General features: G+C 40.1%; 1 protein-coding gene across 3 annotated transcripts in view; it reads left to right on the forward strand.

Moving 5' to 3' along the window:
• The window catches only part of UBE2T (ubiquitin conjugating enzyme E2 T), a 106,050-nt gene that overhangs the window by 5,762 nt on the left and 79,671 nt on the right, over positions 1-20,617 (forward strand). The window contains exon 1 of one of the 3 annotated variants that reach the window (XM_069238929.1): positions 6,729-6,749. The exons of the other annotated variants lie outside the window; for them this stretch is intronic. The gene's annotated coding sequence lies outside the window, so the exon portion shown is untranslated. Of the gene's footprint in view, positions 1-6,728; positions 6,750-20,617 lie in introns of those variants that run through there. 3 annotated transcript variants of the gene reach the window in all.

Consider the following 20,617-nt stretch of genomic DNA (forward strand, 5'->3'; position numbering starts at 1 on the left):
ACGCCCAACCTTGAGGGAAACTCCTAATAACTCCAGCGGGGAGGTTGACGCATTGGCAGCGGTCACCCTGTCTGGAGTTTGGTGGACGGGCTTTCCCACCTTCCAAACCCGAATTGAGGCCCTAAATGTTTGCTTCATGTATATAAAAAAAAAAGAATGTAGCCAGCATATAGGAACAAGTGATCCTCTTAGTTTACTAATAGCATTGCTGTCGGGGCATAAGTGTTTCTCAGTTTATGTTTAAACACTCAGTTTTAATAAATATATTTCTAAAACATGAAGTGGTAGTACACTGTCATGTACAGACTTTAAATTTCCAAGAAATGTCCAAAAACCTTCCCACTAACTTGTGGCTTTACTGATCAAACTATATAGTGTATTAACAATCTGAGCTGCTTCCCTACTCCCATCCTAATACGCTTTGTGTATTGTGCCCCTATACTGTCCATTTCTACCTTCTCTTACTCCCTGTCCTGCTCAACCTTTTCCCCTTACCACTCCATCCCTTTTCTCCAGATCCTCCATTGCACTGTGCTGCTTTGCAGCATTGACCACCCCCCCACCGCACCATCCTATTTCCCCCTTTATTTATTTTATAAATTTCTCTTTTATGGAGAGCCGAAAGTTTGAATTAGTTATCAGACTTCTTCCTTCTCTGAATTGCACTTTAATGCACTTTGCATATTTTTTAATTTTACCTCTCCATGGTAGCATCCACTAACTTGGTACGGTAAATTAAAAGTAAACAAAAAAAGCTTGCCACAGCATCATGGCGTATTTGTGCATGCGTGGTGGCACATGTACCCATTCCAATCATCCCACTGAGACCAACCATTTTGATTTTATTTTTGCCGATGTAGTTTAGCTCGATCACAACCATTTTTAGGTCGAGCCCAGGCAGCGCTTGTTCTGTCTCTTTGAGACATGTTGTATACACTTTGTGGGATTACTGCCCGCCCATTGCCTTTTTATATGTCCCTTTGATTGTACTTCAAAATAGCTTGCTTGCTAGTGGTTAATCCTTCCTCTTTGTCCCTTCTTTTTGTGTTTTATTTCCTCCCACACAGCACTGCCCAAATACTGGTATCTATATGCTTCTGTGTCTGTTTTGGATAACTATTTATTTCTTTGTTTCCTGCACGTTTTTGTGGAAGCTTGATTTGTCTTGCCTTCATTATTGCTTCCTTCCACCCTTGTTGGTGCAAGCCTGTCTACACAGCCACCTCCCACATCACTGCTTGACCCCAAGGTTGCTGCTTGCCCATCCCAGCTCCCCATGCATCGCTGCCTTGCCCATCTCAGCTCCCTATGCATCTCTACTTGCCCTGTCACTGCTTGTTTAATTTGTTGCCTGTCAACTCAAAGCAGGTAACTTGCAAAGTGTGGAAACCATTGCTGTACTTATTTGTCCCGACAAGTTTATTTGCAATATGGACTAATTTCTTGCTCTGCATTATACACATACTTCTCCCAGAACTGTTAACTATCATTACCAGGTCATTACTCCTTATTGTCCTAGATGACATCTAAGGGAACACCTCACATTTATTACACACAGTGTGTGCTAGTGGACGTTATCCAGCAACTCTCAAACTTTACTGTGTAGAAATTCTTTAACACTTTTGGGGTCCTTCACCCGTTTTATGGCACAGTCTCCAGTTTTACTGACCTGTTCCTCAATACCTATTCCAAATTGGGCAAATGTATTCTTTGGATCCACTATAAGCTCATAAGTGTAGTCCGTTTTCAATCTCTCTGGCTAAGTATAACAAGTGAGATGATCTATGACGCCTGGCTCCCCACATCCGGCCACCGTCTTCCTCAGACATACTGTATTTTCCAGGTATTTCAGTTCTTCTGTTAACACGACAAATCCTATTTTTATAGTTTGTGATTTCTCACTGTTTGAGCATTTTCTTGTGTAACTTTCACAACTGTACCTTTACTTTGTTCATTAGGAGTTTACCAAGGTCTCCTTCGTTTTTTTTTCATACATAATGTATCACATCCAGTGACCACTATACTCCTACACTGTCCTAATGGTGCAAACTCTTCATTGTATACATTTTCTTTTATTATTCGGGGTATATAATGTGTATTACTAGCAACCTATGTTTTATTACACAGCAACCTTTTAGAGAATTGTCACAGGATTACTATTTCTGATACCTCCAATGTCTCCCGCTTCCTACCATACATAGGTACAGATGTTACTCATGAATGAGTTTCTTGACTGGTGTGGGTTTTCTATATTGATATCATGTTTTCTTTTGCCTCAGATGTTGGAGTAACACTCTTTTGTAACTAGTCAACTGTGTACCTGCACGTTGTGTTGGGTACTATTTCGCATTGCCGGGATACAGTATTCTCATAGGTGCCATTGGTGGGTCTTTTCCTTTAGAGTTTATATATAATATTCAGCAACATACTTTGTCTAATGCGTATGGTTCTTGCTTTTGCAGAGCGATTGGTTTTTATTGATTGTAACCACATGCTATTGATCAGTGGTCTCACAGTCTCGTTGCATCACATAAGTAGTTATCTCTCTAATTTTGAGTTTGTTTTCTGACAGAAATATTTTCCCAATTAATTATATTTATATTCTTGACTGAAGTGCTATTTTACATAAATGGTCCTCCTTCTGCGAACACAAAGTTGGTTAACCTATGTAGTAAGTTATGGTTCTTTTTACCTCGAAGCCCACTTTATGAACAGGTATTGTACACAATAGCTCTTTGGACAACAGACAGCTGAACCTGTCTATGGGAGACATAAAAGAAAATAAATTGCACAAAACCGTGTAACACTCAAACAGATTTGAAAATACTTTGCCAATGCTTGTTATTTTTGATTTTTGATTATTGATTATGGTAATGTCTTCTATCTTGATTCACCTCAATATCAAACGGCATCAGGGCGGCTTCTTATTGAGCTTCTGAGACATCAGTTGGTGAAAAAGGCCCTGAAAGATTTTCATTGACTCCCAGTGGAGCAGCGAGTTTACTTCCTGGAATTATGTATTTTGCACAGATCTCTTTATAAGAGAGGGCCTATTCTGTTGAGGTCACTAGCTACCCCATACATTCCCAGCAGACCCCTAAGATCCTCTTCAGCCCATCTATTACAGGTTCCCAAATTCTGCAGAATGCGCCAGGGGTGGAGGATGCTCGTTTTCGTATTGAGTTGCTAAATTATTCACTACTCTTCGCTTAAAGTTGAGGCAGTAGCACATTGAGCTCTTATTTCATAAAGCCTTGAAAACCTGGCTCTTCAGTAATCAATCTTGTGATTAGTGAATGGACTATGATGAGTGGTCCAGCTCTGGGAGGCACTTGGTTAGCTATGCTCTTTACAAGACTCACAGAATAGAATTTTTAGTTTAAGCCCACCACACAGCACAAGCTGTCTGGTTCTGAAATTCCTATTGTGGGCTTACAGAGAATACTGGGGTTTACAGATGGTTCATTGCTTAACATTGGTTAGTTTTATTGTTACTTTCATTTGCTTGTTCCTTTTTTGATGGCTTTCCTTGTCCCAGCTTGTTTATCTTGTTTGTTCCTTCCCTGAGCAATAGTTTCTTTACTAACTCTCTTGACTGGCTTGAGTGCTTACTTTAGGAAACCCCTCCTCCCCAGTTGTGGTTGACTCTGGGTAGTTATAGTTAGGATCATGTTTACATAGGAAAAGCAATTTTTGTTGTAATTATAACTCTGGCAGCATTTTACAAATTTTCCCAACAAAATTCTCCTCCTCCTCAGCTCCTTACTGGAAAGTTTTGGTGTGATCCATAAAGGGAGGGCCCAAAATACATTTTTCCTATTTATTTTCCATAGGAAATTTAGACACATCTACAGCCCAAACAACTGAACTGATTTGGCAGAAAGGCAGATCTCAGTCCAGAAAGCATGCTTTTTTGGGGATTTGGTATTCATCTGTTTAGTAGTTGAGATATTAAGCATCATAAACATTATATATTTCACACCGCTTATGATCCGCGGGGCTGAGTAATGAATGAGCAGAAGGAGCCACTCATTTGTTACTCACTGCTCCTTCAATGGGCATCCTATAATGCCCTGCAAGAGCTTTTTAACTTTATTTTTTGGAGCCTGGTGACGTCCACAGAAGAGGTAGGAGGCACCACCAGCCCCCCCTTTTGTTTTTTATGTTGGGGGCTACAGGGACTGCAGCAGCCCTCAGCAACATTAAACAAACTCAGCAAGGGCCTCATTATGACATTGACACTCCAGGTGGTCCATTTCGACCCTGCCTGTCCGACCGCCGTCCCTGCCAGGAACATGGTTCCCAACAGGCTAACAGCGGTCGGAATGATGGTTTGCCACAGTGGAGCCGAGTTAAGCGCCGCTATGCTGATTATGAGTCTAGTTTCCGCCAGCCTTTTCTAAGCGGGGACCCTGTTATGAAAAGGCTATCAGAAACCCAGTGGTGGGAGCCACAGGGGGGGGGCCCTGCACTGCCACAACCATGTTGTGACAGTGCAGGGGCCACCCTTCCCAGCACCCTTGTAATGCGTACTGTGTGCTACGACAGACAGTGCACTTTCCGAGGGTGGTAGGGCACCCTCTGTGCGACGACATTGGCCTTGGCTCCATGAACAACAGAGGCCACACAGGGCTCGAAAAATCCACTTGCATTGGCGAGGCTGGTCAAGCTATTTTTAATACTTACTCGTCCCTTCTGGCGAGTTGACACTGAACATGTGTTCTGTTCAGTTGAAAAGTGGAGGGGCAATAAAAGATGCCTTTAAATCTTGTTCTTATGTCACATTTGCTCTGTTTTCACAGACCAAGGTAAAAAGTCAGTTTGTCTTACAATTAATTTTCCTTCTGACTGCAGAGTTCCAGGACATTGTAAGGTGGACTGTGTGACCTGCTGCTTTGAATGTAAAATAAAAGCATATAGGCTGTCAGGTTTTACCTAACACACATCATTTAAATGAGTAAGTGAACTGTGCAAACATTACACTATATAGTTTTATCAGTAAAGCTGCAGGTTAGTGCAGAGGTTTTTGGACATTTCTTGTAACGGTACTGTGTGCAGATGACAATATGTTCCACTTCATGGTTTAGTAATATATTTATTAAATTTGAGTGCTAAAACAACCTGAGAAACACTACTGCCCTGATGGCAGTGTTGTTAGTAAATTAAAAGAAGTCCTAGGTTATGTGGGCTAGACATCATGGGTATGTGGGCTAGATTCTTGTGATGCATGCAGCAAACTTTAGTCTACTTAATCAAACAAAATAGTTTTTTTTTGTACTGCAGAAATGCTGAGCTCACATATTTGAAGGTGCAATCATATATGAGAATTAAGGAAAAGGTGACTCTGTAAACTATTTGCCTAGGATCACCCAATTTGCGACCTATTTACAAGTCAAGTACATTAGGTAGGTCGAGTAGATTATTTAAGTTACTCGACCTGCAGGTCTAGTAAAATTTTTATGATTTTTCGAGCCCTGGACCAGCGGAAACCTCTAATTTCAGATGTTTTTGCCAGTCAGCCTATTGGAAACCACATAATGGGCCTAGGGGGGAAAAGGGTTGGGGGACGTTTGGGCTGCCAGCTTAGTAACAGTCTCCTCCCCAGGGTGCTGGCAGGTCGTCGTTCAGCCCGCCAGCCTCGTAATGAGTCCCTAAGTCTCCTGGGTCATTAATCCATGCCCTCAGAGCTCACCGTATTTTTTAAAGCACTCCTAGTTGAAGCCCTGTGTTCTTCAGCTGGATTGCAGAGCCCCCTTGTGGTTGGCTCTCTGGCTGCACTTTGTAGCCTGAAACCTGTTTTAAACAAGCATTTTCAATGCAATGGGTCTCGCATTTGCTTGAGTTAGAGCTCTTAGCGGTGTAAAGAGAAAAAAAAACGCAGCACGATCGCACTATGTAAAATGCAGCACAATGGCGCTGCGTGGAAAATAAACAGATAAAGTAGTCCGGACCCCAGGCTCAAAACATCGAGCCTCGTATGTTTCTAGTAGTTTACCGGTGCTGTGTAGGTGGGCTAAACACTGGAAAAGGCATGACGTATGCATGCCTTTCACAAATGAAAGCAAGCGGATTTTAAAAGGCAAGCCCACGAACCAATGTAAGTGACTGACGTGACATGGGCGTGGTTTGAAGCCCAAAGAGAGATTACTGAATGGGCTGAGTTGATTGTTTTTTTAATAAATCTTTTTATTTGTTATTTTTATTTTTTTAGGCAACCTGTTTTGTTAAACATTGCACTGTGTGATTTAATGAAATATATAACAATTATTGGTGATTTTTTTGGACAAAATAATATGTGTGCTTTATATGTGTTAATATGTTGACTGCTTCATTAAGCCAACCGGTCCACTTTTTAGGTCAAAGCCTACCAAATAGCTTATTTGGTTAGTTGTGAAATACTTCTATTTGCTGGATTTATTTGTTTTAGGCCATGCAGCATCCCCTTTTCCCCATCCCAGGGAACAGTCTGTTTACCACATCTCTGATTGGCTCCTTGTATTCTTCCACTGATGTACACTTTCTGAGAACTTTTTATTTTATTTTTGTGAGGCACTCCACAAGACTAGATGCATTTTCAGTTATCTCCCTTGTATGCTAGCACAGGGAGCAGTAACATGTTGTATTTCTTTAAAAGGGTTTCCTGCCTTCTGTCTCTGCTTGACTCATTCTACATCTCTTTGCCAGTACTTGTTCATCAATCTTGCATACCTCTGAGGAACAGTGCTCTGTCCATGAGCTTGCTTATTTTGGTGAGTGCTCTTTGCAAATAGCCTAACTTAAACAATCCTCCTCCTCTGTCTCACACGCATGCAGTAGGCACTGGAAGTACGGGAGTGGGGGGTGCTGAAACACCCCCAAAATAACCATGATGGTGTTGAGAAGTGAATGCATTGGCTGTGCACTAAAAGACAAAAGCCTGTCTTACTTTTAGGTTGCTGTTTACTTTTGTTTCCCTGACTGCAAAGTGAACGCATTTTTGTGACAGTCTTGCTGGGTATGGGAATCTACAAATGCTGTAAGATGTTCCTTTTTCCTGGCACACAACAAAATGCTTATGTCCGTAAATGAACTGTGGCAATATTTCAGAATATATTAGAATTAGGAAAGCATAATAATCACTTTTTAAAATAATTCTGAAGTGTGATGAATACAAATATTTTAATAGGACAAAAGCAAATAAAAACTCTAGGTGATGCCAATTTTCCCACGTTGTTTCTGCGCTACATAGTTTTACCTGTAAAACTGTATGTCTGTGTAAATGTAAAGGTCATTTCAATTGTAAATGTGTTCGCTCCAGTGGCAGTGCATTTCCACACCACACAAGCTCCACTCTACACAACTTCACTGTACTTTTCTTCTTTGCCACTCCAGTCTGTGCCACTCCTCTTTGTGACCCTCTACTCCATGACACTCCTCGCTACTTGACTCTCCTCTGCGCCACTATTTTTTAGCCATGCAGAAGAGTAGCCACACTGGTGTGCAACATGGATAAAATACAGTGGCAAAGCCAATAGCAGTGGCATAGGCGAGACCTATTGGTTTTGACAGTTCTGGTTATATTTTGGTGCTGTGGCATGGTGGTCACTGTGCACACAGGTCTTTGGGTGCCAGGCCCTGTGTCAAACCAGAAGGGGTTGGGTACAGGCCTGACACACACACACACACACACACACACACTCTGTCGCTCTCTTTCTCTCTTTCTCTTTCTCTCTCTCTCGTCCCCTCTTTACCCCATGCTTTTGTTGTGGAGAGGTTGAGCAAAAGCCAACCCCAAACCACGAATGTCCAAAGACTGTGTGCATCGTGTGGTTGGGTGTCTATGAGGGGTTGGACGCAGTGACTAAGCCCTGTAGCCAACCCCATGCTCTACACAATGTGGAGCTGGCTGTCTGTCAACTGGTTGGACCCAGAGCCTGGTCATAAGCATGGGGTTGGTGTAAGCATGGGTATAAAATATTGCTTTACGCACTTCTTATGACCCCACATATTACATAACTCATTACATGTTCTATGACATCATCAGTTACATCACTGCAACCTCTGAAATTATATCATTGATGACAAAATTGTACATGGTGGGGGCATGAGATACCACATGTTAAGGTTACCTGAGATAACTATACCTTGTGAAATTCAGTGGTTTTGTTACTTTAAAACAGTATGTTTAACTGCCACTTTCATCTAACTGTATTGTCCCTTTAGCCATTGTTTTTTAGTGAATTTCTAAAGTTTTTTTTTTTAATGCAAAGCAAGATATTATTACCACAGCTAACTATAATATCACTTTAATCTTTTTTTTTTTTTTCTTTTTTCAAGTAATATATATTTTTTTCAGATTAGGAAGTAAATGGTCATCACACGTTTTTTTTTTTTTTTTTTTTTTTTGTGTCCCCCATCACCCCCCAGTTTTTTGGGTCAATGCTGCATATTATCTTGCGAATTCTGTACCGCATTGGCAAAGCTGTTTGGACCTGAAGGGGAGACCTATAAGGTTAGTCACAGCTTGTTTTTTTTTTTTTTTTTTTTTTGGCTAATATTGTTGGACAACAGCAACAACCACTGGCTAAGCCAGGTCAACTAACACTTTCCAAAATCATGATCTATTGGCTTTGCCAATGCTTGTATTTAATTGCAGTTGAAAGGAGACATCATACCAACCTGGTCATTCTACATTTTAATCATGAAAAGGCTTACTTTGCATGGCTTATCACTTCCTATCTGACTTGAGCAGGAAAAATCATTTATCATACATCAACACTTCAGGAATGAACTATTAGGTAAAAAAAAGTCAAATGACATTTTATTTTTTTACTAGAGATGAAGATCAGTGTTGAGAAAGTAATCCTCATGCGAAGCAACTAGGTTGGAGAGATTACTAGTTGTCTTTTGATTTTTACAACTTTCTCAAATAAAGTCCTTCTTCCCAAATTAAATTCTTTATCTCTTTTGGACCTACCCCGAACCATCTGCAAGTTATCCCATCCTGGCCACTTGGCACCCAAAGTTTACAAGTTACCTTCCTCCGAGATACCACAACCAAATTTTGTCTCCCAAAACATGTGGGATAGGTCATGTAGCTCAATAGGGACTTATCCATTCTCAGATGAGCAATGGATTTCTTTAACTTTTAGAGTTAACTAAATTTAGCCCTGCCTTCTCACAATGTAGCTACTGGCCAGTCCATACAGCATGCTGTTTAAATTGGTCTTTGTCCCATTTGCACAAGTTGAAAACGTCAAGCAAAAAGGCACTTGGAAATTTGTGTCACCCCTATGGTTAAGTATCAAATCATATTTCGAAAAGATTTGGCATATTTACTTACCTTTATATTTTACCTCAACTATACTAGTTATCTTTGCATTTGATCCTTTACCGCCTACTTTTTGCAAAAATGCTCCTTACTATGGAGACTAAATTGATAGTAAATCAAAACGATAACTGTTATCAATCCACACCTGGTGTATTTGAGCAGACAGTACTATCCTGAATGTAATAGTACCTTGATTTACTATCCTTAATGAAACTATACCTTGCAAAGATTGAAAACTCTTTGGCTTGGACTTAGAAAAAAAAAAACAGACCTGCTACTGCTCTTCTCTTCCACTGACTAACCAATGTAGGTACACCAGTGTATCTGTCTAATCTGTGTTATATACTAGGTTCTTGCCTTCCTGTAATAAACATTTCTTACACCAGTCCCTTATAAAACATTTGTCAGATTCCTTCGTGCAGATTCTCTACGTTTTTAGTTTGTTATAAATATTCCTGGAGTATGCGCTCAAACTTTAATTACAGTTGATCAGTGTCACCTACCTGTATGTTGATGCACTGTTACTCTATGCTTTATACTAGAGCTTAGTTTTTACGACATTTGTGCTTACATATCTGTATGTGACTTGTTGATAGTTGGCTCTCTTCCTGCTGTGAGTGAACCTTTACTCTAGTACAGCGGACTTGGGAAAATTGCTGTAGGTTAGCTCTTAAAGATTGAACTTAAACGTTTATGTTGGTTAGAAATAATTTTTAGCTGTTTAGCTTTTTTTAACTCGTTTTATTGTCAAGTGTTAATTTTATTATTTGTATTACGTTTATTGTATATTGCAATGGTTTTTACTATTCGAGCAATAAAATTATCATTCATTCAGTACACAAATATAAAAACAAGTATATACCAAATAAATGTTCAATATATTTAAATATATGGCACAATCAAACATAGAAAATGTTTCCAAATTTGAATCTTGCTTCTTTATTTGTATACTTTATAAATTGTTTATTATTTTTAATATTATTTAGTGTTTTGTAAAACAGTTTTGAACCCCCCGAGTAGGCCTTGTGAACCTACAAGGGTCCAGATGTTTGAAATAAAAAAGAAAGGGAATACATTCTAAAGCAAGCTTTACAGTGAAACAGTAAAAAGTAAAGGAGTCTAAACTCTTTTTCTGAAGTCTCACACCCCTAATCCTAAAACCTGAAGTTAAATTACAATCTTCTGCTTGCAAACCACTGTCCATAACATATATGGACTCAAGTCTGTAAAGTTGAAGAGAGTGGAGCGTGCAGTAATGAATATTGTGAGAATGTGGTTTATTATGTGGGTGGCTTAGTATCAGTCCTTTTATGTCCAAAGGTTTTAATAATTTAAAACCTGAGCTCAACCTATGGTAGCTATGTCTCAAAGTAGATAGGCTTAACATAACGACAATTTGTAAAGCCTTTAGAACTATTAAAGGATTTAAAAATTCCAAAACATAACACAATAAAAACACCACTCTAGTTTATAAAGAGAGAGAACATTTTATACAGCAAAATGACACCCGAAATCACAAAAATTCAATAAGGAGAACAAGCGATACAAAATTGTCAAGATTTAAATGGAAAAAGTACCAAGAAGCACAAATCACCAGTGGTAGCACATGGTTGTGGTATACCGGGACCTAGATGCAGTTTTAGGGTCACTGTGATGTATCGCAGGCTGGTACACCCTGACAGTTGGCCCCACTGGAGTCTCGAATGAGGGAAGTTCTAAAAATGTTTTAAGTCACAATCTAATAAAGAACTTTTTTTTGTTTTTCTGAGGAAAACCTTTTCTCCATGCAGGATGACATTGAAATTAATTGAGGAGCTGTGGAACTGCCGGTTGAATACTTTTTGTGGTTGGTCATCTGAAAGCTCTGAAGCAAAAGTTAAAAAAAAAAGTTCCCAAAGTTATTTTACAGCCACAGTAGTACACTTCCAAGGTCCTCAGGGGAAGCAAAGTTAAGTCTATTTCCAGTTGTCAGTGGTCAGCTGAGATCCTTCACAGGAATGACCTCTTCAGGTTTTTATGTTCCTGGATCCACCCAGTGGATCAGCGTTATGATCCTTGTAGATCTTTCTGTCCGTGTATTCAAAGTGAAAGGGTTTCTAACCTTCTCCAGTCTCACAAGTTACTGATACAAAGTGTAGCAGGTTCACTCTTTCTGGTACCTTTTGCAAGTCTAGCGGTATTGTGATGGGGTGAACCTGGCACTAGCTAGTGGGCTGGGATTACTCCTGGGCACTCCCTAACCAGTGGATTAAAAGTTCCCAGAGACACATTTTCAGTAGTTCTGTTTGCCTTACTGCAAATGGCACAAAAATCCATGTTTCAGAGCATTTTTAAGATGGCAAATGTCTTTCCCTACACTAAACTTGGATTTTGAGGCCTGTGGTTGTGTTTAGGAAATGTACTATGGTACTCCTAGTGCCCTTACTCATTTAACACTACAATCCAGTTTAAAGCGGGCATTGCACCTAACAACAAATCCAAAGACTTACGTCTGGTATGACAAAGTAGGATGCTTCAGCATCCAGACAAGGGATACACAGGAATTGTCCTGGCATCGTCTTTGCTCCCTTCAAAGAGCTCACAACTTTTACATGTGCTTCAGACAGGCCTATCTTGCAGGATCTGCCACTAACGTGCGAACATAAGGAGCAGAGACCCAGACTGCAGATTCTATTGAGCTCAGAGGAGTCATCTACAAATTCAGTCAGTCTGTTTTGTGCTTGTGGGAGAAACTTCACTCCTCATTCAAGGCTCCACACTGCCTGGGGGAAGTAGGAGATAAAATGCAAATTAGCTTCCTGGAACATCAGGCAGGGACACTCTCTAAAAGTTTATTTTCCTAAATATGTATAAAAAATCCGATTTCACAATTGAGTTTGATTTTGATTAGCTATTAAAATAGTAGTTTACTTATTTTTCTCAGAGGTCCAATTTCCAAGATACAGTATTAGTAGTTACTATGGTTGTCTCCAGAGGATAGCTAGGCCTACACAGTAAAAATATCTTTTAAGGCCGTGTCAACGTACGGACAGAGAAACATTCATTTTCTACAAATCACACTTTTAAATACCATGCACTCTATCCTGTTGGCTGTAAGGCCTATGTAGAGGAGTTTGGTGTATTTTTTTTTAAATTATTATTATTTTTGCAGAATGTCTTTTCTGTGAGATCAACTGTTTCCCTTAATTTGTTTTGATTTGGATGTTATTACTCCACTATCTGTTCAATAAACAGGCTTCTCAAATGTCATTTGTTTATTGTGATCAGAATTATTACTTAAATCTGAGAAGAGGCAAGTAGTCAATGGGGTTTAACCAAGAAATAGAGAGGGTTTGAAAAAAAGCCTTTTAAAGATAATATTAATTTGCATGTATTGCTTTATAGTTTTATTTCTGATAAGTCCTTTTGTTTCTGTGGTGTCAGGGTCAGTGTTGGACTTGGCTCTCTCTGCAGGGGCATCCCCAAACCTTTTGTCCTCACCAGTCCGGTTTTCTGAACCAAATTCTGTTGGCTTTTAGGACTCTGTGCACTTTACCACTGTTAACCAATTTTAATATGCTTGTTCTCACATCCAAAACATGGTGCAATTGGCTTACACCTGATTGATGCATATAATTAGCTTGAAATCCCTCCTTTATGGTACATAGGTATCCAGGGTCTGTAAATTGAATACTACTACTGGGCTTGCAGCACTCATTGTGCCAATCACTAAAAGTATCCTTTTAAAACATGTCACAAGCCTGCAATTGTAGCCTATAGTGCAGGTTTGAAATGCCAGTTCCACTTGGCAAAATACATCTTTTGCTAGGCCTAACCCTTTATTTTTAATCCATATAAGCCATCCCTAATGTAGCCCTAAACTAGGGCTCGGAAAATCGACTCGACCACTCTCTATGGCGAGTCATTTTTTATGAGGTAGAGCTATTTTTAGAACCTACTCGCCCCTTCTGGCGAGTGGAAAAAGAACAGGTCTTTCCTAACACAGCATTTATATAACTAAGTCAACTTAACAAACATTTCAAAATATATATTTCAGTGGCTGTGAAGGACCATTTTTTTGTACTTATGTGAACGAACGAAAATATTTTAATAGGATGTAAAAAGTCAGAACACTTTACTTGGTGTTGTGCAAATGATAAATATTTTTTCTGAAACCTAATTTTCACAGATTATTTTGAATGTACTATATAGTTTTATCAGTAAAACTGCAAGTTAGTGGGAAGGTTTTTGGACATCTATTGGAAATTTACTGTCTGTAAATGACAGTGCGCTACCACATCATGCTTTAGTAATACACTCAGGGATGTGGAATTCCTATTGCCCGACGCCCGGGACATCTTGTTTGGGGTCAAGGGCAACAAGTTTTTATGTTTACTTTGTCCTTGGTACAAGTAGGCCCAACCCTCTGCAGCACAAACCCTTTGGCTGCCTGTTTACAGAGAGTGGAACTCTCTGCAGTTGAGGTAACGTGTTTCCAAAAGATAATGCTGTTCGAACTTGTATTTATGGTTCATTATTTGAAAGTCTTCATTATTAGGGTGAGTGCTGTAAATAAATGTTTTAAGGTCACACTTCACTACTGGCGTTGGTTCCAGTACAAAAAAAAAGAAAAAAGTGTATACACGTTTGAAAAGTTTAAGCTATGAGGCTAAGTATAATGCTCCCAGAATGCTCTCTGATTAGATGCAAATTAGTAAAATGTTTTGATGCATGCTAGTATTTCCCAAAAATATTTCTAATGGAAAATCAGTGTAACCATTTTCAACACGATTATGGGAAGCATGAAAGTAAACAAACACTGACAAAGCCAACTGATCTGACATATTTTTATAAGTCTTTTAGTTTCATCAATGCGTGTCTTGTTTTGACATGGCTTTTGTAACACTTTATTGTTGTGGGAGCTACCAGGCCCTCAACATTGTAACAAACACTGGCAAAAAAAAAAAAAAACGTTTTTGAACTCTAAAAGCACACGTTGCCACCAGTGGCATAACAAAGGCCCGCAGCTGCCCTCCAGGGGGCCCCTTCAGCACAGCACCTGCCCTGAGTGAGTCTGGAGAGGGGGCTCTTCCATGTTCTTTGCAAAGGGGCACCCTCCAGTTTCATTACGTCACTGTTGCCACTGTAGTTCCTGACACTGAACAAAACTACTTTGTGTGACAATATGCTCCTTGTGGAAGAGCAGAATGCGATCACTCACAGTAAAGCCAGCCGAAAGAGAGAGAAATAGAATTTTAATAAAAACAAAATGTCTTTGTTAACACCAGACCTAATTAGGGACCAAGACCCACATGTAGGTAGCTTTTTGCATGTCGCAAACAGCGACTGTCGCTGTTTGCGACGTGCAAAAAGCACATTGCAATGCACAAACCCAGTTTTGCAACTCGGTAACCTGGTTACCGAATCGCAAAACGGGTTTGCGACTCGTAATTAGGAAGGGGTGTTCCCTTCCTAATTGCGACCCGCAGTGCAATGTAGGATTGTTTTGCGGGCGCAAACCAATCGCAGTTTGCACCCATTTCAAATGGGTGCTAACACTTTCGTAAAAGGGAAGGGGTCCCCATAGGACCCCTTCCCCATTGTGAATGTCACTGTAAACATATTTTCAGAGCAGGCAGTGGTCCAAATGAAACGAAAACGTTCCATTTTTCGTTTTTATAATGCATATCGTTTTCCTTTAAGGAAAACGGGCTGCATTACAAAAAAAAAAAAAACTGCTTTATTGAAAAGCAGTCACAGACATGGTGGTCTGCTGTCTCCAGCAGGCCACCATCACTGTGAGGGCCGCCATTCGCAAGGGGGTCGCAAATTGTGACCTACCTCATGATTATTCATGAGGTGGGCATTTGCGAAGCCCTTGCGAATCACAGATGGTGTCAGGGACACCATCCTACATTTGGATTTGCGACTCGCAATTTGCGGGTCGCAAATCTGAACCTACCTACATGTGGCCCCAAATTCTTAAAGAAAGTCACAAAAGTGCACCATGGCATATGTCGTACCCCTATAAAATATTTGTGAACTGTATTTTAGCATGGGTAAATACGCATGTGTAGATTTGCTCATGTGAAAATCTATTGAGCATTTGCAAGTTCATTTTCCCTCCAGCCACTTTCTTCCCAACCCTGGAAGAAGTTCTAATTCTGCCATTGTCAGGAGTAAATGTCCAACCTTTCTTATTATGGGAAAATATTAGAGAGAAGCTGGTGAAAATCTTTAAAACATGCACGTTAGTAGGTTTGCAGACTCAAATGCATTCCAGCCCTGGAACTATTGCTTACTGCTTCCTCCAGCCCCAGTATGCAGATCTGCAGAAAGGTGGCAAAATAAGGAAACTCCTACAGTAGGGATTGAAACTGCAGGTATTCAAACCCTACTATTGTAGTAGCCCTGGCATAATCAGAGAGGCTATTATCAGAGCTCTTACATAATGAGATTACTGCCATAATTTGGCGCCACACTACATGGCACCGAAGGGACAAGTAGATCTTTTTACAGGACAAGTAGATTTAAGAAGCAACCTGTCCCCTGGACAAGTAGATATTTTAAAAAATTCCACACCCCTGTACACTTATTAAGAGTGACTGTTTAAACATAAACTGAAAAACACTCCAGCCCTGATGGCAAAGCTATTGAGCTCCTGGCTGGCATCAGTTGGGGTAGTCTTATGACATCTTGACGTTTTAAACTATCCCCCTTGTGCTTTGACAGGGATTTTTTTTCAACTGAACCAACCTTGTCCCTTTATCGGCCGGCACTCCATCAATGTTGGCCTGAATTTGTGATTTTGTCCAGGACTAACGCGATCAGATATGCCCATTTAGCGCGGTCTGCTTTTTGGCTCTATTTTTACTAATACCTTTAAAATTGCATTTTTCTGGTTCTGTTGACTGGACATTTGTTGATTTGGTCTCATTTTATTTATAAAAATATACTCTATTTTTCTAAATTCGTGTGGGTGAGCTATTGTTATGTTTTCACTTTATTACTGTTTGTGCGCTGCATAAATACTTAACACAGTGTCTCGAAGTAAAGCCTGACTGCTATTGTGTCCAAGCTACCAGACGGTTAGGCACAGGTTAATTTAGTGACTTTTGTGGTTTACTACAACAGGAATTGTGGTTGTTGCCTTGACGGGTTTAAACATCTCAACCCAAAACCTGATTTCTTGCAGTCTGCCTTTATAGCACATTAAGGTACAATATATCAAGAAGATTGGAAAAAGTTGCATCTATTTCTTTAATCCAGCGCCATAAGTGTTGTGTGAGATATGTTTTGTAGGTTGCTCTTTTCTCTGATTTTATTTTCCCAGTAAATAGGATGGCACTAGTACATTTCTGTAATACTCCTGTTTATTTATCCACTGCCTTCAAGAATGTCAAAATGTATACAAGCATTGTATCTTCACATTTGTTTGGTGTGGCTCAGTATTTGACAAAAATAATCCTTTGAGCTTTCTCAGGGCTTACACCACAGAAAAACTGACACCATATTTAAAAAATCTCTTTAATCTTGTGTAACATGCCACGCTTTCTAAACATAGTGCCCAGTAGTCAGCCTTGCACACAAGTGAAGGACAGACACGAGTATCACTTGAGTTGTGGTTAAAAAAAAAAAAAGTCAGCTAGAAAGTTACAAAAAGGCAGTCTGTCAAAATATAGGTCACAGCACTGTTTGATTTCCACTAACCTACCCAGGCATATGCTCACCGGAACTAAAGAGTGAAACATGCAGAATTTAGCCAAAAAACACAATTCCATTTGTATATCTAAGAGCAAATTTTACTGGCCAAATAACTAGCATTACATAATCAAAGATTATTTGTTAGCAGCCCCCAAGTTACGGTGTAACAAGGCAACGATAAAAATATACAATCCACTTTTGTGCCTTAATATAGCTGGCCTTTAGTGCCTTCGACATTTGGAGTTAGATTCTTCACCAATGCTATTAAAGATTTTGAGGAAAAACGTGCAATACTTAGTCTTCTACACCAACCGAGAAAGTCAATGTGTTTAAAAAAAAAAAAAAACATCTTGAAATAAACAAACTATTCCGTGGCTCTTCAATTGTGTGTTGAGACTGAAAGTCTTCACGGACTGTCCCTGAATTTTACAAAGCTCTCTTCTCATCTGAGTTGCAGAGGGAGAGAAGTACAATGGGTGAAGCCATGCCATCAGATAGATGTCCTGTTATACCTCTTATACGTGGTAGGGTGGATAGCAGGGTTGTTCAGAGAATGGACAACTAATATATTTTGCTAGGCCTACATTCAACTTCTATTGCTAGTAAAGCAGACTCCGAGTTTTATATCTTTGCCACTGGAAGAGTCTATAGGATGGAACCAAGTGCCCAGGAATCAACCTGGAAGAGTAGCCTGAGATGTTGCAACAAATAGTTACTCTTTCTGAAAATGTGCCCAGAGAGTCGAAGGCAAGAGTTCTTGGATAAACAAGGCAAGCAAAGGCTCTGATCTTCATGGTCAGATTTGAGTTGTTGTATTCATCAAGCTCTGTCAACACACACTGATGGCTAGAGATAGTATTCCACAAAGTTGAGCTATCGTCTACAACAGAAAATGGCACCTATTCATTACTGTAGTTACAGATTAAAAACATCTAGCTAGAAATGAGACCATTATTATTAGAGGAGGAAGGGAATAATGGCAATGAACAAGACAAAGCAGACATGAAAGGTTAACTTGAGGAAATATATTAAGATGTTTTTTCTGGCCAGTGAAGAGCGGGGCTAGGTTTGAACAGAACGAGAATTACAAAATCTGTGCCATGCTCCTGTCCTAGGTTAGACAATGGAAGAGTAAGTCTCCATTCACCATACTATCTATTTCTTGCTTTGAAATGTCATTTACAAGTGGAAATTGTCTAGTAGGAAATTGTAGCGGGTCAGAAGGATTTTTCCGTATGTAAATTAGATAAAGTAAGGGTCTGTAGAATACAAGAAAATATTACTCTTGCATGGAGAGGTGAGGACAGTAGGGGAGCGTAAGGCAGCTCTCAGGGTGCAAGTGAGAAGGCTCTTTTTCTTTTACCCTTACCTCTGCAGGATACCACAGTGGCCATTGTCTGAGCCACGTCCGACTAACGCTCATTTGGGAGCTTGAGAATGGCTTGGTACACGAATCACTCCACTGAATTTTGGCTTAGTAGGAGTGGTTGGAATCTGACACTTTTGAAGATTGTATAGTTTCTGCTCAAGTTGCCAGCCTTGATTGCTTTAACAGAGCCTTCTTTGTTCTTGGGGTATATTTCTTCAGCCATATGCTAACACCTTGCCTTTTCTACTGCTCAAGTCACCATTCCGATTCTTCCCCATTTGACATCCCTTAACTCGTCTGGCCACGTTTCTGCCACATAAAATTTGCTGTATGGAATACTGGGCCTTTTGATTACCCCCTCCCTCACCGTCTCCCCCAATCGTTTTGGTGTAAACTTGGAGATGTCCTTATAGCCAGGCTGTCTGCATGTTTTACTGCTTATAGCCAGGATGACTACATGTTTTACTGCTTATTATATGTATAATTTATACATCTATCTCGTTTACCATCACTCATCACAACACCAGGCACTGCGTCCAATAACATGACGACCACACATTGTTGGTAACTGCGCACAACATGAAAACACCTCCACATAGACTCAAAACATTGATAAAGCCAGTAGAACTCGCCTTTGGGATTCATTAGCTTTGCCAATGTCTTATAGCGATGCTCTATAGCATAAGAAAGATGCTGTGCAGCTTCCCCTCCCTAAAAAAGCTGCAGCATCCATTTGCAGGAGCGCATATATAATGTTTGGGCACATGCATGAGTCATTACTGTGTACCTACAAAATTATCATAGAGCCTTTTTATTTATTTTACTGATTCGAGATGGGTTGGTAAATATAAAAAATGAAATTGTAGTAGTGTTTTTTTTTTTTTAAAGCGAAGGGACCAGCAATAATTTGGGATCTAGTTCTAAAAATAAAGTGGGGGGGGGGAGAGGCAGAGTGAGGCAAGTAAACAGGGAGTGGGTGGGGAAAGAGGGGAAAATGTATACAAGGACGCAGCAAAACGGAGGGTAGGGGAAGAAGCACTTAATGAAGAAAGAAAAACAGACTGCGAGTTAAAGAAGCCCACAACACTGAGCCTGCAGCATATCGGGGAGGCAGCAGCCCCCAGACAGGTGTTATGGGGGCAAAAGCTCAATAATGAGAGAGTTGAAGAACATGCAGTGCTACCGGTAAACAAAAAAAAAATCAAAGTAGTTCCCTTAAACTGATCAGTGAGCAAAGGCTAAAAGCTGCCAGTCAGATAGATGATAAAGAGGTTATGATCGAGGAGATAAGCAAATAGAAAATCTGCAACCTGGGAAAAAGGAAAGCCTTCAAAAAATAAAAAACAAATTAGAGTGATAGTAAAGCCAACTAATGGTAAGCACTGTGGAGGCTGTAGGCTCAACCTAAATACCACCACATCACACACAGAGGTAGTAAGCGCTATACAAATACTACAAAACAATACAATGTAATACCCATTTTTTGAGGTCTAGCTTGACAGCATAGCTGTCGCTTTACATTATGTGACCAATCTAAGAAAGCTTTCAGGAGTACTGCAGAGGGAAGGGTTTTGGCTCTGCCTGCATATTGGTGGCCCTACGCCCAAAATTTGATTGGAGAGAAATTGTGTGCTTTTGCTGAAAGAGTGCTTTTCTTGCTCTGCAATTGGTTAATGAATGATACGCCCTCACATATCTTGACTGCTGCTATCAGACGCAATTACGCAGTGGCATGCAAAGGGAAACCATACTTCATACTCTTACTTGGTCTGATTGTTTTCTCCTCTGTACAAGCCATTCACAAAAGATGGCTGTATTTCAAATCATGCTCATTATCATCAGGCTAATTATATTGCATTAGAAGAGGATTATCTTTATTGAAGATGTCTGAACATTCTAGTTGTGACATTCCAGTCATCTCCGATAAGAACCCCTCCTCACAATTTCAGAGCACCTGACAGATCTTGTTTTATTGCAGCTGTATGCCACCTTCTTCTCACAGTGTGCCCCTTCTCGACAATGCAGTGTGTGGTGGATATCTCATTACTGTTCCAACTGTCACTCTCCATACAACTGAAAGCACAAGGCTGGTCTCTTTAGTGCCACCTTGTGCCACTTCCTTCCTTTGCCTGTTTGCATCTCACTACTTCTGAGGGCACAACAGTTCTTTTGAGAGAAATCTCTCGCTGAGGTGTGCAGTGTGGCATAATGGCCATAGCCGGTGACTTTGGAACTGAGTAACCAGGTTTAAGTCC

The sequence above is a fragment of the Pleurodeles waltl genome, chromosome 6 (assembly GCF_031143425.1).
Source record: "Pleurodeles waltl isolate 20211129_DDA chromosome 6, aPleWal1.hap1.20221129, whole genome shotgun sequence".
Classification (NCBI taxonomy): domain Eukaryota; kingdom Metazoa; phylum Chordata; class Amphibia; order Caudata; family Salamandridae; genus Pleurodeles; species Pleurodeles waltl.